This window comes from Lygodium microphyllum, chromosome 3, assembly GCF_053477565.2.
Source record: "Lygodium microphyllum isolate KBCC chromosome 3, Lygodium_microphyllum_v1.1.10, whole genome shotgun sequence".
In the NCBI taxonomy this organism is placed as follows: Eukaryota; Viridiplantae; Streptophyta; class Polypodiopsida; order Schizaeales; family Lygodiaceae; genus Lygodium; species Lygodium microphyllum.
The window spans coordinates 65,903,418-65,917,284 of record NC_141137.1 but is presented as its reverse complement, the minus strand read 5'-3'; positions in this window follow the sequence as shown (position 1 = coordinate 65,917,284).

Sequence of the window (13,867 nt, the reverse complement as noted above, 5' to 3'; positions counted from 1 at the left end):
ACTTCTGATCCCCGGTGGATTCAAACTTTCGACAAAAACCCCTCCGACACCATTAGCAACCAGTCTTGCCTTATAGATTGGCTTAGGGCATCCAAGGGTACTCCACAACTTGTATACCCACTTGCATAGCAAAGCATGTTTTTTTACTAGACAAAGAAACTAAATATCATGTATGATTTTTTTGCAATACATGGTCCTCTCCCAAGAGTGCCTATCACCTTTGCACATGGTCTCATCATAGATAAGAGTCTCACTAGCATCTATCACCATAACATAATCCATAGAGGGTGCAAATGGATCAGGTTGATATCTATCTCTAGTAGATTACTACAAAATAGGCTATGGGGCATGTGTCTCCTCTCTAAGTCACGGTCGTAGACCACTGGAGAATTAGTTACTACAAGCCTTCTAGTTAGATGTATTGTAACAAGAGGCTCCTCCTGAAATATCACCCTACATACCTCAATAACCTACTTAGGCTACTTATACATTTTCTCATCATCATGGAAAACAAAATCATGGTTATGGATGGCCTTCTAAGACTATGGATTCCATGAGTGATAGCCCATCTCACCCGCATCCCTATAAAGACAATGATCACAATAATCAAAACACTTATAGTCAAGGGATGGAAGATACTGCAAATTGGTAAGCATTTTTATTGCCTTTAACGATATGTATCCAAGGTAACGATGTCATAATGATACATTTAGTATGACATCCAATACCAAAACATGGTCGATAGACCCAAATACACGTAAGCGATAAAGAGTGCCAGACTTGGCACCTTGTGCTAGGGCCAGATTCCCATAGGCAAGCTTCCTTGAGGAATCACCAAAATATACAACATAACCTACATTATCCAATTGTTAGACCGAAAGCATGTTTTTAGTCAAAGCTGAAACATGGTGCACATCATGCAAAGTAAACATATTGCCTAAAGGAAACTATAGCTAAACTTCTCCAATAAATCATTACCCAATCATCTAATAGATCCTATCATGCTGCAATAGAAGTGGAACCACTCTCGATGAGGGGTGACATGAAATGAAGCCCCTAAATCAAGTGGCCAACACTAAATATAGGTAGATGAGACATCAATTAAATGTGAAGCATCAAGAGTAGAAGCATGTTAGAGACAACATTATAGTAGACCTGCTTAGAGAGTGACAAAATGATTGTGGATTTATATAACTCATCCAATTGAGCCCGATCCTCTGTATCAAAGTTTTTAGACTTTACATCCTCATATCTTAATGGCTTAATTTGCGATTTCTATACTAGAATTGCCAAATTTGTACCATCCACCAACAGTTGTAATTTGTGCCGTCCGACTTCTTATTGTTAAAGATAGCATTGTCATTTGACCCATCAGCCATAATACAAGATATAAAAGCACAATCCAAGACAAACAAGCTACTGTAAATGACAATAAAGCAATCCCAAAATCATAGTCAAATCAAGGGTTAAGCAAGAGAAACTACCAAAAGGATGAGTTGTCTACTAACTATAATCAAGTAATTGTCAAATCCAAGTGACTACCCTCTTACAGAATGCATAACACTGAAATGATAGGCTCCTGTAATAAACTACACTGATATGTCAACAATTAGATTTGAGCAACCAAGAAAGAAAAACTAGGAGCAACCGACACTAAAGGCTATCACAATTGCACTGTATTAGTAACCATACATGCGGTAAACATAGACATCATACACATGAGATTTGAGGGTAAAGAGAGGAGAGCTTCCAAATACATAACCCATTGAGCAAATCTCAATACATAACCCAGAAGCATATAAATATCATTGACAACACATTGATAGACGTAAGTATTAGGTCCAAAGTATTGAGCAAAGCTCAATACATAACCCAGAAGCATATATATATCATTGACAACACACCAATAGGCATAAGTATTAGGTCGAAAGTAAGTGATCAAATCAGCCCACTGATGAAGGGTAAATGCATCCAATACATATCAAGAGAGCATGTATATAAAGTAAGTGTCCCACGATCTCAATGAAAGTAAGCTCAAGGTCGATTGCATGAATCCAAAGCTCTATGTAACATCCAAAGTAGCACAGGTAACTCCTACTTGAACAAAATCAAATGTTAAATGAGTAATGCAAGCTCAAAACATCAAGTATATGACATCCGAGTATCCAAAATACATGAACATAAAGCCAGGAGAATAAAACCAAGTAGATTCTTCAAGGTTGTAATTGTGTAAGCCACTAAAATAACCAAGGCATGTAATCACAACCAAGATCAATCTAATGGAGCCCAAATCTCAGCTCAAAAGTATGCCATAGCATATCAAGAAGTATATATAACAATCGAAGTAGTGGTACATCCACAAAGTATTCCATAAAGCATCAATGAGCATTAGGCATAAGCTTTTCGCTAATAAATGCTTGCTACCCTATTCTTATAATACTAAAATGATAGTGAAATCTAAGCTATTCCAAGCACAAATCAGTCCCAAAACCATAATTGTATCATCCAAGCACCAAAATAGTATACCTTGCAAGGAAAGACTCAATGTATACCTTAAGAGAAAGAAACAATGGTTGCCATGAAACCTTGAATTGAAGCTTTGAATCCGAGCTAAAGAAAATGATGAAAAAGCTCCTTGAATGACTGGCTCTAATACCAATTGAAAGGTAGAGCATGAGTGGAAGGACACAAGCAAAAACAAGAGCAAAGTAAGAGCTATGGCTGATGGAGCAAGAGAGCAAGAGAGCAAGAGAGAGAAACACTGTATGTGGGAACTCCAATAGTCACAATGTGTGACCGACCTTCCTTTATTCAAATGTCACTAAAAGAATAAAGAATAAAGTGACAATGATGGGTGTTCATCACCTACAATGTATAGGTATGTGGATACTATTAATGGAATGAATACACGAGTGGTTAGGTACATGTGCCTTTATCCCCAACATTCAAAATCATGGTAAATTTACCCATTATTTTGAGCCAATCACATCTAAGTACTATATCAATGGATCCCATTCCCAAGGCTACCAAAATAGCTTGTATAATGCATGACAGTGAAAACTCAATAATAGTGCATATGCACACTTCATGGATGGCTTCAAAAGCCCCATTAGCAACATGTACCCTCAATGGTGTCTCCATATCCTTAGGTACTAGGTCTGGTGTTTCCAAATATTTAGTATTTACAAAACTATGTGTGCTACCCATATCCACAAGAATATAGGCAACCTTGCCATTAATAAGCCATTTGAGTCGAAGAGTATTTTTACCTCTACTACCCATCCATGTATCATGAGATTATAGAATTCTTCATTTCCAACTTCTTCATCTTCATGTGGCTCCTCCACTATAGTTAAAGCTGAAACTTGAAAGAGTTCACTCTCATTCACTTCCTCATTTGATCCCTCTTCTATGATCATGCTAATTTTTGCTCCCTTTGACTTGCACATTGACTTATGATCAAGGATCTATTTCTCCCCACACTTAAAGCACAAACCTTTAGTATACATCTCCTTCAATTTGTCATTAGACACATGCTTTCCTTGAGAATTATTTACTGTAGGTTTTCCTCCAAAATTTGTCCTTTTAAAATCTAAAAACAACATTAAGCCTTAAATTCATTCCCCCTTTTGTGCCATATACTGTAGGAAAATTTGGAACCTTACTATAAGAACTTCAAAACGTGCCCTCTTGTCTAAATGGCTCCCTTTGTTGATTGATTTGTTTTCCCAACCTAAAAGACCGATTTGTAATTGAATTTCCCTTAGTTTTGGGTTGAAATGATGACACATCTCTACGATACTTTTGGTTGTACCATTCAACAAGCTGAATCACTTCATGAATATTCTTAGGCTGCATTGTACTCACTTTTAAAGAGAGATCTAAATTAATCCCATAGATGTATTTATTCAAATTCGTCATATCTGTAATACCTTCCATGTACATGGAAAAATTCAATAACATATTGGAGTAATCCCTTACAGATTTTCCTCTTTGCTTCAAGTCATACCATTTCCTTTGCAACTTTTCCTTCTCCATTAGAGAGACGAATACATCAAACATTACTCACTTGAATTCATCCCCATGTACCAAACTCTTCCTCAATATTTTGCATATACCTCCACTAAGTGTGGGCATATCCTTCAAGGTGAAGGACTACATAATAAATTTTGGCTTCATTCCTCCTTGGGTAAAGAGTAAAGTACATTTCAAGCTTATTGATCCATTCTCTCCACTATGTAGGTGAAGCATTGTCTCCCTTAAACTTGGCAATGATGACCTTCTCCTTATACTCACAATCATTATATAGGGACTTATCAGAGTTGGGTTGTCTAAAGGATAGTTGTCTCCAATATCTTTATTCCATGATTGTTTCCTTTGATAGGGCTATCCATGTTGATTGCTAACAAAACCTTGGTGAAATGACTAACCATTTCCTCGATTAGAGGGTCTTTCAAATGAATGTCACTTTCTTGGAGGTTGATCATGCATAGATCTTCTTGCACCCTCTTATCTACCATATCATGATTGACCTCTACTTGTGTTAGCATGGTAGGAGACTAAGGATAAAATGACTTATAAAAAGGATCACATCCCATGCTTTTCATTACCTATGCATACTTCCTCTTTATGCCTTTGTCATTTCATTGGCTGAATTGAGGTCTTGATTTGTTCACAGGCTAATATGTATTAGGCTAATGTGTGTCTCTAATTTTAGAAGATTCTCCTTTCTTAAAGATTGTGGGATCAAGAAGTGGAGTGAAATATGGATCTTTTTGGGGGCGGAACACTACCAAATGTAGGTTGTGCTTCCTACATTTTGCTTTCCAAATTCTTAATAACAGTCAGCTCATCAAATTTACTATCCATTGACTTGTTAAGCATGTATATACCCCAAGAATCCCATCATTCATGCTGCTCAACTCCTTAGACAATTGTTGGTACCCATTAGAACCTTGAGATATATGAAACTTTGCATTTTTAGGATGACTCTGCAACATTGATAGCACTAGTGCCCTAATCATCTTGTTGGTGCTAATTTAACCCAAGGTTGAACCTATTGGGCTTAGATTTATAAGTCGACATCTTCATTAATAGTTTCCAAGACTTAATCTTTTCTTTTGTTGTTGGTCATCTTGAATGCAAAGCTGTCTATAATGACCAAGAGTGACAAAAACCATGATAACTTTTGATTTTGGTATCCAAACAATGTGATTTTTGTCTCAAGACCTTGATAATAAAGTCCTGAATCCTGTTATGGACACTGTTTTTCATTAGAATGCCCTTCACTAATCTTGAAATTGATTTTCAACAATTTGTCTAAGATACTTCTAGACCTTGTACATGCCCTATCTACACCTATAAGTACTCTTGCAAGTGGTCTTAACTGGACCAACTGAATAACCTTGAAGGATACATATACAATACATGTAAGAATTATTATACAACTTCAAGAGTGGAAAAAACACCTTCTAGTACTTGTTAAACTTGAATTCCTATCTAAAATTCATTGCTTATCACTCTTTGGTTGATAACCACATGTAAAGGGAAAATACCACCTACAAGTACATGTACTTCTCTGTCATAACCCAGTGATCAGCATTAAATGCCATGTTTTGATGATGTTGATTGAAAATACCTTGTAGAACTTGTAATGATGTTGAAATATAGTCGGATCACTATAGGGATGCCAAAATGAGGCCCAAAATCACTACCCACATAACATCTTCAATTCTCCACAATGCGATACCTATATGAGGGATATAACTGTGAGATGGGCACCTACATGGGCTTTGAGACTTGGGGGGTCTGTAAATTTCCTCCTCAAGCTAGGTTGTGCACCCCTTCGAGTTCTTTGTTATTATGAGGGAGGGTCACCTCTCTTTTGGCTCATAACTCCCCCAACATCTGCTTTTCCTCACATGGGTATTTTCAATATGGCAATGGCATTCTAGACTAATTAAGCAACATGAAATGCAAGGGTAGAAATAAAACTATGTTTTTTTCAATGAGATGCAAGTGGGAGTAGGAAATGGACAGAAATAAAAGGAAAGGGATATGAGGGGTTTTATCCACTTGCAGTGACTCATAACGTTACAATGATTTCCCACTTACCATCCATATGATTTTTTTTTTCTCATTTAGTACACCAGTTTTGATTAGCCAATCAAGAAAATCAAGAGCATTAAGTGATGATAATAATCATCAGTTAATGACATCTAATGGATTCAAAATTTCCATGGCCATGAAAATGGAAGTTGATGTGTTACTCCAAACATCCCTAGGTAAGCTATATATGCTTCCCAATTCAAGAGAATGAGCCAAAGGCTGCTCCTAATCTCTTTTTCAACAATTGGAAAGGCCAAGTAATAGGTTTAAGAGAGATTAGTGTGGACTTAATGTTATCTTGGTATTTGATGATGGTGGTTGTTGAAGTTGAAATGAGTAATCCCCTTCTTGATCAATTATTGATTCAAATGCCTCCTGCTATTGTACATGATTAATGTTGATTAACACCACTGATAGAATGATGAATCCCTTGATAATAGTCTTCAATATGAGTTGCTGTAGCCTCCAATCCTTTGGTACAAGCTTTGCTGTTGGAGAAATACTTGAAGCTTGAAGCAATTCTTGTTAAATGCTTGTTATCCCTATTCAAGAGTGTAAAATGGCACACAATTTGTCCATAGATCCACAATGTTGACAAGATTCAATGGAATGAATCTCCTTTTATTCCCCTAAAGTGATTTAGTACACAAGCCCCATGATTAGGAGCACAATGATCCAATATTTCACAAAGATTTGATGCCCTGCTATAATGGTTGTCAAGAGAGATGAAATCCCTTCAAATCTTAAAGAATTTGATGTAATCTTGGTTGATCCTTGAGATATGATGAGGAATTGGATCTGTAGGATGAGTTAAGACCAAAAGACCCTTGAATTTAAGCAAGATTGGACAAAAATTTTCACTAAGATCCATGCTTCCCTGTTTTGTCATCAAGGAAATGGAAGTAATCTTCCAATAATTGAGTGATTTTGCTTCAATCTTGCATCATTGATGCATGTGATGGTTAAAGAGAGTTTCCAAGAAAAGATTGAGTAAAAACCCCTTGAGATTTTACAAAATTCAAGCAAGAGGTTACTTGTTGTCCATATACTCCATGGCAAGGGTTTGGAGCATCAAAGATGTATAAGAAATGTATGAGATGATGTTCAATGCTTTAATGAAAAGGGTTGATGGTGGCAAGAATAGAAACTTATCTAAGCTTGATGCAAGCTTAATGAATTAATGCCATGTTGTTCACAGCCATAACAACCATGAAATGTAGACAAATCTCTCTCTTACTCTAGTATGTACCTTCAACAAGGCATTCCTCTTGCTAACCACAATGTTGATGAAGCTTATGATGATCAAGGAGTAGCAAATGGTAACCAACAATAGTTGTGGGAATCAATAGCTTCACGACAAGAAGGTGGTGCATTTTTTAAGGCGCATAGAAAACTAGCCACATGAATACTCAATCTATTGGAAATAAGGTGATGAAGAAGGCTGTGTAGGCTTTTGCTCCATTACAAGTCATGATAGGGCGGCATGAGCCTTTAAGATCCATGAGGTGAAAGAAGCTTGAAGAAATTTGAGAAAGAAGAGGAAAATAAGGGTTTCTGCTATAAAATAACCCTATTTACTTCCTTCTCCAAGCTCTTAGAATACAACTTTGCCCAGTTTGCTCCAAAATTTGGTCTCCAATGGGGTCACAACCTACTAAATTAGCATCCTGATTGTCATTTCTTCCATATCCATGTCAATAGTAAAGCCTACCTAACTATAGATATGATGTGACCACACCCTATAACCAAAATCTAAATGCAATACCCTATCTTGAATTGATTGTGACTAGATGTAGACTTGAAATTGACCATCTAGTAGGACCAAATCCATGCTTTGATATCAATGTAAAAGAGCTAGTTACTCAAACTTAAGAAAACATATAAAATGGACATGAACATGAATATGCCATGATCAGAGCAACCATTGCTAAACTTTGATTTCATGAAAGGTAAAAATATGATAGGCAACAAGGCACATACCCCTTGCAATGATAGTGCAAGGTACTCACCCCTTAAAATGGTGAGAGGTCTAGAATAAAACCTCAATAAGATGATGTGGTAAAAAGATAATGGCCATGTAACTCCCACAACTTTATATACACCCCCCTCTCTAGCATTAAGTCATACGCTTTATTACAAATTGCAATGTTCTAAGTGGTCAAAGCCTCTGGTGATTTTACAGAGATGGTTTCCAATCCATTAGTATGAGCTCCTTGCAAGTAGCCACTATAATAGTATTGATCTCGGAACCATTGTATAGCAACACAACATTAGGTACTTGGCCTTGGAACCACATTGAAATGATTGGAATGGTAGGATCTAATAGAGGTCCCTATGGTATTGGATCACATTGTACCTTTCATACTTTCTTGAAAAACCCCTCAAAAAGGACTGATGCACAAACTAGATTCAAGAGGTTACTCAAGGGAACAGAGATTATGATGAACAAGTGGATTCCACCATCTAAGGTTTTGAACGTGACCATACATGTGAAGTTGTTACATCCCCTTCTACAAGGAAACCTCACATGCCCTACTCTTGCTCAATCACATTAGAATAGGAATTGACTAGGATCATTCATCACTATTGGTTTCATTGCGGATCATCATGCAACCTGATGACAAACTTCTTCCTGCTCAGCCCCCAAGATATACTTGTAGGCCAATCTACCAATGTTAGGTGAGTTGCTTCCTTGAACGAGTCACAACATTCACATGGAGATCTTGAAGCTCTACTAATTCCACATTATTGAATGAAGGCATAGGTGCCTTTGTGCCATCCTTGCTTTTGAGGGTCATAAGCCTAGGTCTTTGGCCACCACCTACTAGTGACCTTCTTGCATATAAAAGAAATTTTGCTTCCTTGAGAGTCAAGGGGCTCCTCCCAGAGCTCCTCATCCATGTCCATATCCTCCTTGACCCATGATGGAAGATTAATAATTCTATTGAGTATAAAAAGCTGCTAGTCCAAGTGCAATGGATGGTCTTGAAGCACTCCAAACTAACTCATACTTGTACCCACCAATACAGGCCATCAAATTGTGCACATTATAGTGGCAAACCTTTTTATTTTGAGTTGTCGCCGTACAAGTATTGCATCATCATTGATTTAGACCAAAATCTATAGCTATGTGCCTCAGATTATTATATTTAGGACTTCTCCCCTCTGAAGATTTGTAGCCATTGTCCTTCTTTTGGGATTTTATGGGCTTCTCCCCTTCCTCCTCCTCAAAGTCATCCTCTTCACTGTTACTCTTTTCCTCCACATCTAGATGCAATTTTGATTCACTATCTTTAGCATTGTGACTCTTCTCTAGTGATTTGCTAATCTTCTTTACTTTTGCCTTCTTGCCCTACAACAAGGTCCATTCTACCCTCAATCTAGTCTCAAACAAACGATCCCATTATTGGCACCAATATCCTCCATAGCCAAAGCTTGGTGGAGCTCCTGGTTCAACCCCCCGTACATAGATGGAATGCAATATTTCTTTGGGAATGCAATCCTTTGTAGAAGCACTAAAATCTTGGAATATAAGTTTGGACATTAGAATCACCATGTTTAAGGTAACAAAGTCGTTCCACCTTTTGAGAATCTATCAAATCCTACTAAAATTGCTGAGAATGCTACAGAAATTGCTTCAAGAATGCTACCTTAGGAGCATCAAAATTAGACTAACCTTGATCCTCACGCAACCAAGTAGTAGCCTTCTTTCACATTGTACACTACATCCTTATGCTCCACATCCAAAATTCCTTAAAATGTTGATGCCATAAGCCACCACAAATTGGCGAAGATGAGCATTCAAATCTTGGGATGAGAGCTTGTAAATTTGGGAAAGGGGACCCTAGCCATAACTACCATAGAACTATCAAAAGGGGGAATAAAGGGAATCCAAACCAGCATTGGCAAGGAAAAGAAATGGCTCATTAGCCTTAGCAAGATCACAAGAGCGATCGGTGGTGATGAAGGTGACCCACAAACTAGAGGTAACAACCATGATTGCGGCAGTTGGGACCGCTCAAAAGTGCCATTCTCATCCAAGCCATTGTCCTTGAAGGAAGTGAGCAACCTCAAAACCTTCAGAGTAATAATCTGTCTCTAATCATGCCCAGAATGCTGCCTACAAACGAGAATGGTTGGAGGTGTTGATGGATCTTGAGAGAGTGTGCACATGGAGGTTCATGATCGAGGAAAGATCATCATGGTTACCAAGTGTAATCACGTATAAATATTACCATTGAACATTGAACTACATAGAACACCATATTACCATTGAACATTATAGAACATATATTACCATTGAACAACATGGAATAGCATATTCAAACCCGACATAGAAAGTAGATTACAAGAACATAGCGAATGATTCATTTTACTTCGGTGCATAACGGAAATAGACACAAAAGTCAAAAAACACAAATAGAATAGGAGTACGGTTGCCATCTTCATTAAGATTCATCAAGCACAAAATATGTTGCAAATCATTACATATTGTGATTAAAGCCACACTATCAACCAATAGATTCAAAAAGGTACAATCATTGGTGCATGACTATGAGGACACATTATGACCCTTTGGTCCCATCTGATGCCTAATGTACCGTCTAGTGCCCAACACAAGCAACTATTTGATTAACCAATACCAATGGAGATTGATGTGCAAAATGCTCAATTTGCACAAACGAAGTCAACACAAGAATGATGTCATCCATTGATGACCAAGGGAGATTGAAATGCTTCTATTGCAATAATTATAGGCATGTGCAGAAGCACTATAGAAAGCTACAGTGACCACAATGACAAAATCTACGAATACTCACAAATGAGTCAACAACATTTGGAGGTATCCTAGAAAACCCATGAGCAAATGGATGATAAAGGCCCAAAGTTTGTGATGCCAAATGATAGGAAAGCCTTCAACACATAAAGTATGCATAATAATCACAAAAATAAAAGGACAAGAAGTAGAGACACTTATAGACACAAGGAGCACCATCTTAACCATAAGTCACAACTTAGTAGAACATTTGAAAACACCAATCATCACAAATGTACATATAGAGATAAGTCAATCTACACATAAGCATGCACTATAGATCCTACCCACACAAGTATTCCAAGTAATATTAGGATTAGATTAGCTACTTACAAATAGAATGCATAATAGATTTTCACAAACATAAGCTAAGAATGTGCAACAACACAATCATACCACTCATTGCATTAGCCAATAAAGAAGATGTAAGATGCATGCAACTAATAAAAGACACAATTAATACCACAAACAATACTAACAAAGGAAATCAAATAAATCCTTCAACAATATCGTAGGTTACTAAAAACACGACTAACATAACAAATATGCCTATCTTTCATGAAATCGGGATAGGTGCAACACAACCAATCAAGATGGGAATGTGCAAAAGGTCTCCCTAAGAAAATTAATAGATTAATGATGTAGTGAAAGAAATGCTCGCAAAAGGAGTTATCATATCGACATCTAGTGATTGGATATCATAGCCACAATTGGTGAAGAAAGATGATGGAACATATAGATTCTACTTGATTTTAGGCCCCTCAACAAAATTACATAGTATGATGTCTATTCACTCTTATGATTGGATGATCTATTGGACACTTTGGGATGCTCAAGTTACTTCATCTTTCTTGATTTGGCATAAGGATATTAGGAAATAACATATTGGCAAATACCATTATCTCTAGCTGATGTACATCAAATAGCCTTTTTGTGCAACCATTAGCTTGTATCACTTTATTTGAATGCCATTTAGACTCAATGATGCTAGTAGCATATTCTACCGTATGAAAAATAAGATATTTGGTGACTCAATAGAGAAGAAGGTGTTGTTTGTATACCTCAAAGACATATTAATCCATACCGAAAGTTGGGAGCCACGTAAGGAAATCATGTAAGAAGTTTTGAGAAGACTACATAAATATAACTTGCAACTTCAACCATGCAAGTGTAGATGGGGGGCAAAATGCTTAAGATTTATTGGATTCCTCATTTATGCAACCAACATTCGCATTAATCCAACAAAAGTCAATGCACTTTCAAGTCCTACAACAACAAAGAAACTTCAAAGCTTCCTTAAATTAATCATCTTCTCTACCAGGTTCATCCCTAGCCTAGACAAAGACACAAACAACAAGAAATTTATTTTAAAAATACAAAAATATGAGTGGACACCACAATGTGAAGATAGTTTCAAGGAACTCAAAAAAGAAATGGCAAAAACAATACAACTAAGCTATCTAGACTACCACAAACACTTCAAACTTCATACGGATGCATCACATTCTAGCTTAGGACCTTTACTTCTACAACAAGGAAAAGGTTGCCAATGGTAACCCATTTAACACATCAATTGAGCCCTAACAAAAGCAGAAGAAAATTCTAATATCATAGAGAAATGACTATTAGCAATACTTTGGACTGTAAGCAAGTTGCACCATACTTACATGAAAAAAAAAAATCATGATTGAGACAACCCCTTCATGGCCAATAACACAACCCAATAAGAATCCATGGCCTCATCACAGAAGGATTTTTCCAAAAATGAAGTTGCACACAATAGGCAGAATCATCAGCAAAATCAAGCCATGAAGATATCTAACAAAGTAACAACCCAATTTAGATCATTTTGTGATGATTGAATATTGATGTATAAATAGAAGAAAAGAAAATGCAAAGGGGGGTTGCCATTTCAAAGAACGAGCTAAGAGCTAGGTCACCCTAGGGTGAGTGGGGCAAAAGTCTCAAATCCAAGTGTTGCTCATATTGAGGTCGTGCTTGCGATTCATAGGGGAAAAGACAATTGAAGAGAGCAAGTAATATTGACGGGTGATGTGCATCATGTGTATAGGGAAAATTTGAAAAAAAGAAAATTTTAATTAGATCCATTGACATTATAGCATGTCAGCATGCGGGACTATAAACCAATGGGAATCATTCCTGACTCTTACCCTTGCTAGCACTAGGATAAGCCTAACTTTTTTACAAGGGGTTGTAGTGCTTATTGAATGCTAACTAAAACCCACTAGCCCTTCTATGTGCTAGCGTAACATTGTAGTTGTGGGGGGAAGGGGCTTAGGTTCCTTGAATTAGAGTCATGTGAGACTTGGCTCTAAGGTCCATTTCATACTTGGGCAGTAGATGCAAAAGTCTAGGAAATGTTTGTATGTTGGTAGGTTATTCGTGTGGGTTTCACATATGGTCGGATGGTGTAATGTTAAGGATTTGGCTTAACATATAAAAGGTAAGAGTTTCAAATCCTTGTTGCTTCTTGTCCATTGGTTGTTAAACATTTTGGGTAGATTTGGGCGAGGTGTTTTGGCTGCGCGAGAATGTGGTGGGTCTAGATAGAATGAGTCTTTCCATGTCATATTTTCTCATATCTCCGTTCAAACTAGTGTAAAATCTCAATTTCTTTTCCAAGTTCCAAGACATTCATTGGTTGCTTTTTCCCCCTCTCTAAGTTGGGCTAACGAGTGTGCAACAACCCTAAGGGCTATGTTGGGCCTAGTAATAGTGGGGGGAGGGAGACCTACTCCCCTGCTAGGACTATGTCGCACCATGAAGCATGATGGTGAGCAGCTCTAATTCCAAATGTTGTAAGCGTTGTAAAGATAGATGAAATAAGCCATTCCAACTGAGATTTAGTAGGGTTAATGTTGTTCATTGGTCGATTGCAATCTATTCAGGCAAATCTCTTTCGTCGGCCCAATCAAAACCCTC